A 14,033-nucleotide genomic window follows, 5' to 3' on the forward strand; every position below is an offset into this window, starting at 1 on the left:
AGGGACTACGGAATAAGCGGGCACTGGCAAAGGACGAGGTGACGATGCGCATGGGAAATGGTTCCAAAGTCGATGTGATCGCGGTCGGCACGCTACCTCTACATCTACCTTCGGGATTAATATTAGACCTAAATAATTGTTATTTGGTGCCAGCGTTGAGCATGAACATTATATCTGGATCTTGTTTGATGCGAGACGGTTATTCATTTAAATCAGAGAATAATGGTTGTTCTATTTATATGAATAATATCTTTTATGGTCATGCACCTTTGAAGAGTGGTCTATTTTTGATGAATCTCGATAGTAGTGATACACATATTCATAATGTTGAAGCCAAAAGATACAGAGTTGATAATGAAAGTGCAACTTATTTGTGGCACTGTCGTTTAGGTCATATCGGTGTAAAGCGCATGAAGAAACTCCATACCGATGGACTTTTGGAACCACTTGATTATGAATCACTTGGTACTTGCGAACCGTGCCTCATGGGCAAGATGACTAAAACACCGTTCTCCGGTACTATGGAGAGAGCAATAGATTTGTTGGAAATCATACATACCGATGTATGTGGTCCGATGAATATTGAGGCTCGTGGCGGATATCGTTATTTTCTCACCTTCACAGATGACTTAAGCAGATATGGGTATATCTACTTAATGAAACATAAATCTGAAACATTTGAAAAGTTCAAAGAATTTCAGAGTGAAGTTGAAAATCATCGTAAGAAGAAAATAAAGTTTCTACGATCTGATCATGGAGGAGAATATTTGAGTTACGAGTTTGGTGTACATTTGAAAAATTGTGCACTAGTTTCACAACTCACGCCACCCGGAACACCACAGCGTAATGGTGTGTCCGAACGTCGTAATCGTACTTTACTAGATATGGTGCGATCTATGATGTCTCTTACTGATTTACCGCTATCATTTTGGGGTTATGCTTTAGAGACGGCCGCATTCACGTTAAATAGGGCACCATCAAAATCCGTTGAGAGGACGCCTTATGAACTGTGGTTTGGCAAGAAACCAAAGTTGTCGTTTCTTAAAGTTTGGGGCTGTGATGCTTATGTGAAAAAACTTCAACCTGATAAGCTCGAACCCAAATTGGAGAAATGTGTCTTCATAGGATACCCAAAGGAGACTATTGGGTACACCTTCTATCATAGATCCGAAGGCAAGACATTCGTTGCTAAGAATAGATCCTTTCTAGAGAAGGAGTTTCTCTCGAAAGAAGTGAGTGGGAGGAAAGTAGAACTTGACGATGTAACTATACCTGCTCCTTTATTGGAAAGTAGTACATCACAGAAAACTGTTTCTGCGACACCTACACCAATAAGTGAGGAAGCTAATCATGATGATCATGAAACTTCAGATCAAGATACTACTGAACCTCGTAGATCAACCAGAGTAAGATCCGCGCCAGAGTGGTACGGTAATCCTGTTCTGGAAATCATGCTACTAGATCATGATGAACCTACAAACTATGAAGAAGCGATGGTGAGCCCAGATTCCGCAAAGTGGCTTGAAGCCATGAAATCTGAGATGGGATCCATGTATGAGAACAAAGTATGGACTTTGGTTGACTTGCCTGATGATCGGCAAGCAATTGAGAATAAATGGATCTTCAAGAAGAAGACTGACGCTGACGGTAATGTTACTGTCTACAAAGCTCGACTTGTCGCAAAAGGTTTTCGACAAGTTCAAGGGGTTGACTACGATGAGACCTTCTCACCCGTAGCGATGCTTAAGTCTGTCCGAATCATGTTAGCAATTGCCGCATTTTATGACTATGAAATTTGGCAGATGGATGTCAAAACTGCATTCCTGAATGGATTTCTAGAAGAAGAGTTGTATATGATGCAACCGGAAGGTTTTGTCGATCCAAAGGGAGCTAACAAAGTGTGCAAGCTCCAGCGATCCATTTATGGACTGGTGCAAGCCTCTCGGAGTTGGAATAAACGTTTTGATAGTGTGATCAAAGCATTTGGTTTTATACAGACTTTTGGAGAAGCCTGTATTTACAAGAAAGTGAGTGGGAGCTCTGTAGCATTTCTAATATTATATGTGGATGACATATTGCTGATTGGAAATGATATAGAATTTCTGGATAGCATAAAGGGATACTTGAATAAGAGTTTTTCAATGAAAGACCTCGGTGAAGCTTCTTACATATTAGGCATAAAGATTTATAGAGATAGATCAAGACGCTTAATTGGACTTTCACAAAGCACATACCTTGACAAGATTTTGAAGAAGTTCAAAATGGATCAAGCAAAGAAAGGGTTCTTGCTTGTGTTACAAGGTGTGAAGTGGAGTCAGACTCAATGCCCGACCACTGCAGAAGATAGAGAGAAAATGAAAGATGTTCCCTATGCTTCAGCCATAGGCTCTATCATGCATGCAATGTTGTGTACCAGACCTAATGTGTGCCTTGCTATAAGTTTAGCAGGGAGGTACCAAAGTAATCCAGGAGTGGATCACTGTACAGCGGTCAAGAACATCCTGAAATACCTGAAAAGGAGTAAGGATATGTTTCTCGTATATGGAGGTGACAAAGAGCTCACCGTAAAAGGTTACGTTGATGCAAGCTTTGACATTGATCCGGACGATTCTAAATCGCAAACTGGATACGTGTTTACATTAAACGGTGGAGCTGTCAGTTGGTGCAGTTCTAAATAAAGTATCATAGCGGGATCTACATGCGAAGCGGAGTACATAGCTGCTTCGGAAGCAGCGAACAAAGGAGTCTGGATGAAGGAGTTCATATCCGATCTAGGTGTCATACCTAGTGCATCGGGTCCAATGAAAATCTTTTGTGACAATACTGGTGCAATGGCCTTGGCAAAGGAATCCAGATTTCACAAAAGGACCAAACACATCAAGAGACGCTTCAATTCCATCCGGGATCTAGTCCAGGTGGGAGACATAGAGATTTGCAAGATACATACGGATCTGAATGTTGCAGACCCGTTGACTAAGCCTCTTCCACGAGCAAAACATGATCAGCACCAAAGCTCCATGGGTGTTAGAATCATTACAGTGTAATCTAGATTATTGACTCTAGTGCAAGTGGGAGACTGAAGGAAATATGCCCTAGAGGCAATAATAAAGTTATTATTTATTTCCTTATATCATGATAAATGTTTATTATTCATGCTAGAATTGTATTAACCGGAAACATAATACATGTGTGAATACATAGACAAACAGAGTGTCACTAGTATGCCTCTACTTGACTAGCTCGTTAATCAAAGATGGTTATGTTTCCTAACCATGAACAAAGTGTTGTTATTTGATTAACGAGGTCACATCATTAGTTGAATGATCTGATTGACATGACCCATTCCATTAGCTTAGCACCCGATCGTTTAATATGTTGCTATTGCTTTCTTCATGACTTATACATGTTCCTGTAACTATGAGATTATGCAACTCCCGTTTACCGGAGGAACACTTTGGGTACTACCAAACGTCACAACGTAACTGGGTGATTATAAAGGAGTACTATAGGTGTCTCCAAAGGTAGATGTTGGGTTGGCGTATTTCGAGATTAGGATTTGTCACTCCGATTGTCGGAGAGGTATCTCTGGGCCCTCTCGGTAATGCACATCACATAAGCCTTGCAAGCATTGCAACTAATGAGGTAGTTGCGAGATGATGTATTACGGAACGAGTAAAGAGACTTTCCGGTAACGAGATTGAACTAGGTATTGGATACCGATGATCGAATCTCGGGCAAGTAACATACCGATGGCAAAGGGAACAACGTATGTTGTTATGCGGTCTGACTGATAAAGATCTTCGTAGAATATGTAGGAGCCAATATGGGCATCTAGGTCCCGCTATTGGTTATTGACCGGAAACGTGTCTCGGTCATGTCTACATTGTTCTCGAACCCGTAGGGTCCACACGCTTAAGGTTATGATGACAGTTATATTATGAGTTTATGCATTTTGATGTACCGAAGGTTGTTCGGAGTCCCGGATATGATCACGGACATGCCGAGGAGTCTCGAAATGGTCGAGACATAAAGATTGATATATTGGAAGCCTATGTTTGGATATCAGAAGTGTTCCTGGTGAAATCGGGATTTTACCGGAGTGCCGGGAGGTTACCGGAATCCCCCGGGAGCTATATGGGCCTTAGTGGGCTTTAGTGGAAAGGAGAAAGGGGCAGCCCAAGGTGGCTGTGCGCCTCCCCCCTTCCCCTAGTCCTAATAGGACTAGGAGAGGTGGCCGGCCCCCTCTCTCTCTTTCCCCCCTCAAGGAATCCTATTCCAACTAGGATTGGGGGGGAATCCTACTCCCAGAGGGAGTAGGACTCTCCTGGCGCGCCCTCCCTTGGCCGGCCAGCCTCCCCCCTCTAGTCCTTTATATACTGAGGTAGAGGCACCCTAGAACAAACAAGTTGATCCACGTGATCTATTCCTTAGCCGTGTGCGGTGCCCCCAGCCACCATATTCCTCGATAATACTGTAGCGGAGTTTAGGCGAAGCCCTGCTGCTATAGCGCATCAAGATCGTCACCACGTCGTCGTGCTGATGGAACTCTTCCCCGACACTTTGCTGGATTGGAGTCCGGGGATTGTCATCGAGCTGAACGTGTGCTCGAACTCGGAGGTGCCGTAGTTTCGGTGCTTGATCGGTTGGATCATGAAGACGTACGACTACTTCCTCTACGTTGCGTCAACGCTTCCGCAGTCGGTCTGCGTGGGTACGTAGACAACACTCTCCCCTCTCGTTGCTATGCATCACATGATCTTGCGTGTGCGTAGGAAATTTTTGAAATTACTACGTTACCCATCAGTGCGATCATAATCACAACCAAGGTAACAATTGATCCAACAACACAATGATACCAAGCCTCGGTATGAATGGCATATTTTCTAATCTTTCTCATCTTCAACCGCATTGCATCCATCTTGATCTTGTGATCATCTATGACATCCGCAACATGCAACTCCAATATCATCTTCTCCTCCTCAATTTTTTTCCTTCAAGTAATTGTTTTCTTCTTCAACTAAATTTAACCTCTCGACAATAGCATCGGTTGGAATTTCCGGTTCAACTACCTCCTACATAAATAAAATCTATGTCACATTGGTCAGCATAATTGTCATAAACAATAAATGAACTATATATTTATAAAAAGGTAATATATACCACATCCGAATCATAGCTAGGACGAGGGCCGACGGGGCGGATACCGAAATCATCGCACTATATAATAACAAGCAATAATAAAAGTAAGAAAATTAGACAAGTATATATCTAAAGTAAGAATATATTTTCTTTCAGAAAGAAGATAAGAACAAGAGGCTCACCACGATGGTGCCGCCGACGAGATTGGCGCAGGCGATCGACGGCGGTGAAGACGGGGATGGGACGTGACGGACTGCTAAACCTATGCAAATCTCGGGGAAAATGGAGCTTGGAGGTCGAGCTTCGAGAGGAGAAAGCTTAACTAGTGTGGCTCGGGCATTTCATTGAACACCTCATGTGCATAGGAGGTGAGCTAGAGCACCCAAATGCCCTCCCCTCGCCGGCTAGAAAAAACAGAGCATTGTGGAGTGCTCTGCTGCGGCAATGGGGTATATATAGGCAGCTCATTTGTCCCGGTTTGTGGCTGGAACCAGACTAAAGCTCCACCTTATGTCCCGGTTCAAGCCACGAACCGGGACCAATGTATGTGGGCCAGGAGCGAGGCCCATTGGTCCCGGTTCGTGCCTATAACCGGGACAAATAGGTCCAGACGAACCGGGACCAATGCCCATGAGGCCCCGGTGTCGGAGTAAATGACCACGGGTAGCCTAGCCAGCTCCCCTTGGCGCTCCAGAAAAACTATAGGCTGAACAAGCCTCCAAGCATCCAAGGCGTGGGGCCGCCTTCCCCCAGCTGGCTACCTCTCAAGCCGGCTGCATGAAGGCGGCCCAGCCCTAAAATCCTCGAAGAAAACCATGCGAGGGCCGGCTCCAAGAAGCCGGCCACGAGAAGGCCAACTTCAAGAAGCCGCCCCCCTCCAGCAGGCGGCCAAGACCGTGCCCTCAGAGTCTGCACCCACATAACGGTGATAAGACGAGGCGTGGCTATAGTGAAGCCTGCCACCCCCGAATCCCGGAACATGCATGACCACAGTGCGCCGTACGGGGCGGCCATCACCCGTCCAGTGCGGCATTGTTGCCATGTTGACCATGACGTCACCCACGGCGAGCTGTCAGTACGATCCATGGGTGGCGGGCCCCCTCAGTCAGGGAGATGCCTAAAGGCGGCCAGGCCTCCCCCAGTCGGCGTGAGGTATGGCTGACTCCCAATAGCCGGCTAGTTCACTTCCTCGAAGGAGGCGCCTCATTAAGGAGATAAGATGAGGTAAGGCTACAGCGATAAGCTGCCCGACGGCAGCACTATAGCCATGCTTACCACGACAAAGCCCTCATCACCAAAGGCGAGGCAACAGTAACCAGCCCCCGACAAGACCCCCGAGCGGTGGGACTGGCCTGTCGACTAGAAGGCCGGCAGCCGGCGGGGTCCACCAGTCGGCGGGCCCCATCGGTCGGCGGAGAAGCCGGCAAGCGTAGACACAGACGGCTAGGGCCCATGCCCAGCCGGATTACCATTGTACCCCTAGGGGGTAGGCCTATATAAACCCCCAGGGCACCCGTGCAGGGGGAGCTTTTTCCAGTAGTTCTAGACACCACATCGAGAGGAGAAGCGGGTTAGCCTTGCCCTTCTTCATCCTTTCACCGAACAGCTCAAGGAGCCTCTTGTAGCTACTTGACGATCTAGTGACCATGCGGAGACCCCGCAGAGCAGCAGTAGGGGTGTTATCTCCACAGAGAGCCCTGAAGCTGGGTAAGATCCGCCGGCGTGCATGTCTTCGCCTTATCCCATTTCCAGGCACCGGCGATGTTTTATCGGCTCCCACAATGATAAGCCACCCGTTGGCATATGCCGCACCAACCACCCGACATTTGGCGCCCACCATGGGGACAGGTGCACCGTCGCGTGGAGACCTGTTCTGGACGGGAACCCTCTTCCTTCCCAGCGTGCGTAGCCAGCCCGGCTAGCCCGACGGCGCTTGCCCCGACGCGCTGCAAGGCGTCGCCGATGCCTGCGCGGCGAGCTGCCTCGCCGTTCTTCTTGGCGAGGCTCGCATCTCCGACGAGCCTGCATCCGACGCGGGCACAGGCTGCCCCGAGAGCCACCTCGTCAGCCTCCTCGACCAACTCCACGTCTCTGGCGAGCTTGCCGCGAACTTGGAGTCGGTTGGCTCCACCAACCCGATGCTTGTCGACTCTGACACGGCGTCGCTTGACGCCTTCCCCACCAACGTAGTAATCATCAACGACCCTCTTCCACGAGCCGACAATAGTGGCAGCGCCATAACCGAGGTACTGGTCATCAGCCACGGCACCGCCTCTGACGAAAACGCCCACAACGCCCTGCAGACGGTGCTACACGACTTGTCCGCCCCCATCCCGACCGACGCCGATGCCCAGACACTAGAGGCGCGCCGCCTCGCCCTTGTTGCGGAGGGCCAAAAGCTAGCTTCCATGAGACGCCTCACCGAGGCTCACTAGCGCGAAGTCGACCGCGCCGCCTTTGGCACGCCGCCTCCCAACGGGCCGAGCCACGTCAGCATCATCAAGAAACGCGGTGCGGCTATCGTCGACATGCTGGGAGCAGACCGCCCAGTCTATGCCATGCCTCTCGAGAACCTACGCGCCGCCCAGGCGGCCGCAGACGAGCTGAATGGACTGGGGCCCGACGAGCTCCCCTACATGACCAGATGCATCCAGCAGCTTATCGACGCGGCAACAGAGCGGCATGAAGCCAGTGTCCGCGCTGAAATTCCTCCCCCACACCGAGAGCATGGTGCGTCGTCCTGAACGCCGACTGCGGGCAACATCCGCGCAAGGAAAGGAAAGGAACCGGCTGCCAGCCGCAGCCGGACTCGAATCTCCATCGAGCGTGACGCAGAAGGACGCCCTCGAGCTGTGGAGTGGCAGGGCGACCCGCCTCCTCCGCCTCGTGGGGAGAGATATCCTACTCCGCCGCCTGTCACGCATCCGACTCTCAGCGGCCGACTGGGCCGCCACGAAGGAGTCGGCGAGAATGACGCCCGCCACCGGATCGACTGCTTAGCGTGATCCCTAGCTCTGTATGATGTCGGCCCGCCTTGCTTCGGCCCCCGCATCCGCGACGAGCCCTTCCCCAAAGGGTTCTCGCTCCCAAGAGACACGCCCAAGTACAACGGCTCCGTGAAGCCGGAAGATTGGTTGATCGACTACTCCACAGCGGTTAGCATCACGAACGGCAACATGTGTGTTGCCGTGAAGTATGTCCCCCTCATGCTCCAAGGCACAGCGCGCACCTGGCTCAACAGCCTCAAGCCTTACAGCGTCAACAGCTGGCTAGACTTCACAGAAACCTTCATCCGCAACTTTACCAGCACCTACAAACGGGCTCCCAAGCCCCGACAGCTCTCCTTGTGTGTACAAGGGCCCAATGAATCAACTTGCGACTACCTCACACGTTGGGCCGAGCTCCGCAATTCCTGTGAAGGGGTGCACGAGGTTCAAGCTATAGAGTACTTCACCACCGGGTGCCGAGAAGGCACCCTCCTCAAACACCGACTCCTCCGCGACGAGCCGACTACCCTCGACGAGCTGCTGGTCATAGCTGATAAATACGCCACGGCCGATTCCTCAATGAAGACCGACCTCCGAGTAGACGCCTCCGGGATGGTGCTCGCTCCGAGTCCCAAGACACCGGCAGGAGACTCCAGTCGACGCCCGTACCAGAACGACCACAAGTGCAAGTCTCCCATGCCGCCTTCCGCCAGTCGGCAGGTGGCCACAGTCGAGGACGAACAACCCGAAGGGCGGCCCACGCCCAAGAAGCAGAAAGGCAGCAGGCCAGCCTGGCAGCCGGCTTTCTCCTATGAGCAAGCACTTGATGCCCCCTGCAAGTTCCACAGCGGCGCGAAGCCTTCAAACCACACGACCCGGAAATGCCACTGGCTCACGCGGATCTCCAAGGGCGAGGGGATAGCGCCGCCTTCGCCTGCTGGTCAGCCGCCTCCGGCCCCTCCGCAGTTGGCCGCTCGACCAGCAGTCGGGACTGTTCAAGACGAGTTCCCCGACGAGCATGCCGCCTACGTCGTCTTTACAAGCCAACCAGAAGACCAGCGTAGCCGACGCCGACAGCATCAAGAAGTCAATGCAGTTGCCTCCAATAATCCCGAATTCATGCACTGGTCACAAAGGCCTATCAGCTAGAGCCGGACTAATCACCTAGAGGTGATGCCGTCTCCCGGCTCTTACGCATTGGTTTTGGACGCCACCCTCGCAATAGAAAGGCGAGCCGCCTGTTTCTCCCGCGTGCTGATAGATGACGGGAGCAGCATCAACATACTGTACCGTGACACCTTGGAGAAGCTGAGCATCAAGACGAAGTAGCTCATGCCTAGTCGGACTGTGTTCCATGGCATCATACCCGGCCTGTCCTGCTCCCCAATCGGCAAGGTCAAGATAGATGTCCTCTTCGGGGACAAGGATCATTTCCGCCGAGAGGCAGTGTGGTTTGAGGTAGTGGATCTGGAGAGCCCTTACCATGCGTTGCTTGGCCGACCTGCTCTGGCCAAGTTCATGGCTGTACCCCACTATGCCTACCTCAAAATGAAGATACCGAGTTCCAAGGGCATCATCACCATAGCCGGAGACTATAAGAAATCCTCCAACTGTGCGGTAGCTAGTAGCCGGCTGGCTGAGTCCCTCGTGATTGATGAAGAGAAGAAGATACTGGATCGAGTCGTGGCCATGGCCGGGAAGCAGCCGGCCCTGTCCCCCGACCCCGAGGAATGTGATGCCCAAGGTTCTTTCCAGCCGGCCAAAGAAACAAAGAAGATACCTCTGGACCCGGAGCACCCAGAAAGGTTTGCCACCATCGGGGCAAACCTGGACAGCAAATAGGAAGGCGAGCTCATTGATTTCCTCTGTGAGAATTGGGACATCTTCGCATGGTCCCCCAAGGACATGCCGGGTGTTCCGAAGGAATTCGCCGAGCACAAACTACACGTCCGAGAAGGTGCGAAACCAGTCAAGCAGCCCCTCCGGTGACTGTCGGAAGAGAAGAGAAGGATCGTAGGAGAAGATATAGCCCGGCTTCTGGCAGCCGGCTTCATTATGGAGGTTTTCTTTCCAGAGTGGCTCGCCAACCCGGTCCTCGTGCTGAAGAAAAATAAGTAGCGCATGTGTATAGACTACACTAGCCTCAACAAGGCCTGCCCCAAAGATCCCTTCGCCCTGCCAAGGATTGATCAAGTAATAGACTCCACAGCCGGATGCGAGCTGTTGAGCTTCTTGAATGCTTACTCAGGCTACCACCAGATAAAGTTGGATCCAGCTGACCGCCTAAAAACCACCTTCATCACACCATTTGGAGCTTTCTGCTACCTGAGTATGACATTCGGCTTGAGAAATGCTGGTGCCACTTTTCAGCGTTGCATGCAGAAATGCCTCCTCACGCAGCTCGCCAGAAATGCCCATGTCTATGTAGACGATATTGTGGTGAAGACGAAGAACCACGGCACCTTGCTGGAAGACCTCAGAGAGACATTTGAAAACTTGCGCCGGTTTCAGATAAAGCTCAACCCCGAGAAATGCATGTTCGGAGTACCAGCCGGCCAACTTCTAGGCTTCCAGGTCTCTGAACGCGGCATCGAATGCAACCCAGTGAAGATCAAGGTCATAGAAAGAATGGAGATTCCCACCAAGCTACGAGATGTCCAAAAGTTCACCGGATGCTTGCCTTCCCTGAACCACTTCATCAGCCGGCTCGGAGAGAAAGCTCTCCCCCTCTACCGACTCATGAAGAAGTCCACTCACTTCGAGTGGAACGACCAAGCAGACAAGCTTTCCACGAGCTAAAGAAGATGTTGACCACACCACCTGTCTTGGCAGCACCGACTGAGAAAGAGCCCATGCTCCTTTACATTGCCGCCACTAGCCGGGTGGTCAGCACAGTTATCGTGGTCCAGCACCCAGAAGAAGGCCGAGCTCAGCTAGTCCAAAGGCCAGTGTATTATTTAAGTGAAGTATTATCCGCCTTGAAGCAGAACTACCCACACTACCAGAAGATGTGCTATGGTGTGTACTTCGCCGCCAAGAAGCTCAAGCCCTACTTTCAAGAGCACCCCATCACGGTCGTATGTACTGCCGAGCTCGCCGAGATCATAGGCTGTCGGGATGCATCTGGCCGGGTGGAAAAACGGGCCATTGAGCTAGCTCCCTACATGATCTTCTACCAGCCTCGCACCGCCATTAAGTCCCAAGCACTGGCCGATTTCCTTGTCTTCTGGGCCGAAACCCAGTACCTGCCACCGGCCCCCGACACCACTCATTGGCGGATGCACTTCAATGGGTCCAAGATGCACACCGGCTTGGGAGCCGGCATCATCCTCACCTCTCCCAAGGGCGACAAGCTCAAGTACACATTGCAAATTCATTTTGCCGCCTCCAACAATGTGGCCGAGTATGAGGCGCTCATACACGGGCTCCGGCTAGCCAAAGAGCTCGGCATCCGCTGGATCCTATGCTATGGCGACTCGGATTTGGTGGTCCAGCAGTCATCTGGCGACTGGGACGCCAAGGACGCGAACATGGCGAGCTACCGCTTCCTCGTTCAGCAAATCAGTGGATATTTTGAAGGATGCGAGTTCCTTCATGTACCACGGGCCGACAATGTATGAGCAGATGCCTTGGCACAAATAGGCTCCACCCGGCAAGCTATACCAGTCGGCGTTTCTCTCCACCACCTCCTCAAGCCGTCTATAAAGCCGTCTCCAGAATATGATTCTATCTTCGTGCCGCCTGACCCCGATGCGGCCAGGTACGACTTGGGGAACCAAGCAGGCAGCTCGGGGACTTCGACAGGCGGCCCGGGGACTGCCATAGTCGCACCCGGCCCAGGAACTTCAGAACTCGTCCCGGAGGCTACTGCAGCCGGCCCGGGGACTGCACCGACACAACAGGCGGTGGCCGACTCCAACTCTTCACCACCCAGCCCACCCGCCCTGGTCACAGTAGCAGTTTTGATAGTAGAAGAAGTCGCAGCTCCATCATGGGCCAAGCCCATCCTCAACTTCTTAGTAAAAAGAGAGTTGCCAACTGACGAGATCTCGGCAAGACAAGTCCAACGTCGAGCCGGAGCATACACAATAGTAGACCGAGAGCTTGTTAGGCGCAGCGTCACTAGAGTCTTCCAGCGCTATGTCGAGCCAGAGAAGGGCATAGAAATCCTCAAGGACATCCACCAAGGTGAATGCGGCCACCACGCGGCCTCAACATCACTCGTCGCCAAAGCTTTCTGCCATGGATTCTTCTGGCTGACTGCTTTGGATGACGCCAAGGAACTAGTCAAACACTGCAAAGGGTGCCAAGTTTTCAGTTCCAAGCAACACCTGTCGGCTTCTGCACTCAAGACCACCCCCCTCACCTGGCCTTTTGCCGTCTGGGGGCTGGACATGGTGGGCCCATTCAAGACGGCACGTGGCGGCATGACACATCTGCTCGTCGCTGTGGACAAATTTACCAAGTGGATTGAAGCAAAGTCGATCAAGAAGCTGAATGGGCCGACTGCCGTGACGTTCATCGCAGATATCACAACCCGGTACGGCGTACCGCACAACATCATCACCGACAATGGCACAAATTTTGCAAAGGAAGCACTGGCACGTTTCTGCGCAACATAAGGCATCCGGCTGGACCTAGCGTCCATTGCCCACCCGCAGTCAAACGGCCAGGTCGAGCGACCAAACGGCCTCATCCTCTCCGGCATCAAGCCCCGACTGGTCATGCCACTAGAGCGTTCGGCCGGCTGTTGGCTCGACGAGCTACCGGCCGTCCTCTGGAGTTTGCGCACTACCCCAAACAAGTCAACCGGCTTCACCCCTTTCTTCCTTGTATATGGTGCTGAGGCTATCATCCCAACTGACATCGAGTTCGACTCACCTCGGGTCACCATGTACACGGAGGCGGAGGCCAAGGAAGCATGAGAAGACGGCGTCGACCTGCTGGAAGAAGGCCGGCTGTTAGCCCTCAGCCGGTCCGCCATCTATCAGCAGGGTCTGCGCCGCTACCACAACCGGAAGGTCAAGCCAAGATCATTCCAAGAGGGCGATCTTGTGCTCCGGCTGATCCAGCGAATAGCCGGCCAGCAAAAGCTCTCGGCCCCTTGGGAGGGCCCCTTGGTCATTAGCAAAGCTTTAGGCAATGACTCCTACTACCTAATCGACGCGCAGAAGTCGAAGGCACGCAAGAGAGATTATTCCGGCAAGGAGTCGGAACGACCATGGAACGCCAATCTCCTCCGAAGATTTTACAGTTAAAAAGCAGTATGTACCACGCTACCTTTTGTACTAAGTACGAGACAAAGGGTCCCCCGAGGAGCACTCGGGGACTACCCTCTTTTATTTATGAATGATGAGTATCATGCCTATGATTATGTTACTATATTTGCTTTTTCGTCCGGCACTGGGTTCGACCAGTCGGCCCGGGGACTCGCCGCCTCGAGTTATATCTAAAGTTCTGCCTGCAGTCAGACAAGTAGTGTGCCGGCACCCAAGCCCCCTCTTGTCAAAAGTCGCAGCTCGAAGAATCGACTGTCCGACTGACAAGAGCCAAGGGCAGGAAAAGATGCCCACACGAAAAACGGCTAAGGAGTAACGAACTTATATAACGCGAACCGGCCTCCCGCCCCGCCAACCGGCTGGCCGGCTTCTCGTTCACCTTGCTACAATCTAAGAAAGCTTGAGTACTTGTCTTCCCAAAATGACCAAGTCCTTCTCCAGCCACAGACTGCAGAGTAGCTGTCCGGCTGGGAAGGCGGTGGCCAAGGGAAGGCGGCAAAGGAAAAAGCCAAAAGGATGAAAAGCAAACATGAACGGAAGCCAAACACATGCATAATTATATTTACACAAAAGACCTTCAAAAGGCCAGCATTCAACATAGTTTGAATACACCCCAGTGGGTGGAACT

This window comes from Triticum aestivum, chromosome 4A (genome assembly GCF_018294505.1).
Source record: "Triticum aestivum cultivar Chinese Spring chromosome 4A, IWGSC CS RefSeq v2.1, whole genome shotgun sequence".
In the NCBI taxonomy this organism is placed as follows: domain Eukaryota; kingdom Viridiplantae; phylum Streptophyta; class Magnoliopsida; order Poales; family Poaceae; genus Triticum; species Triticum aestivum.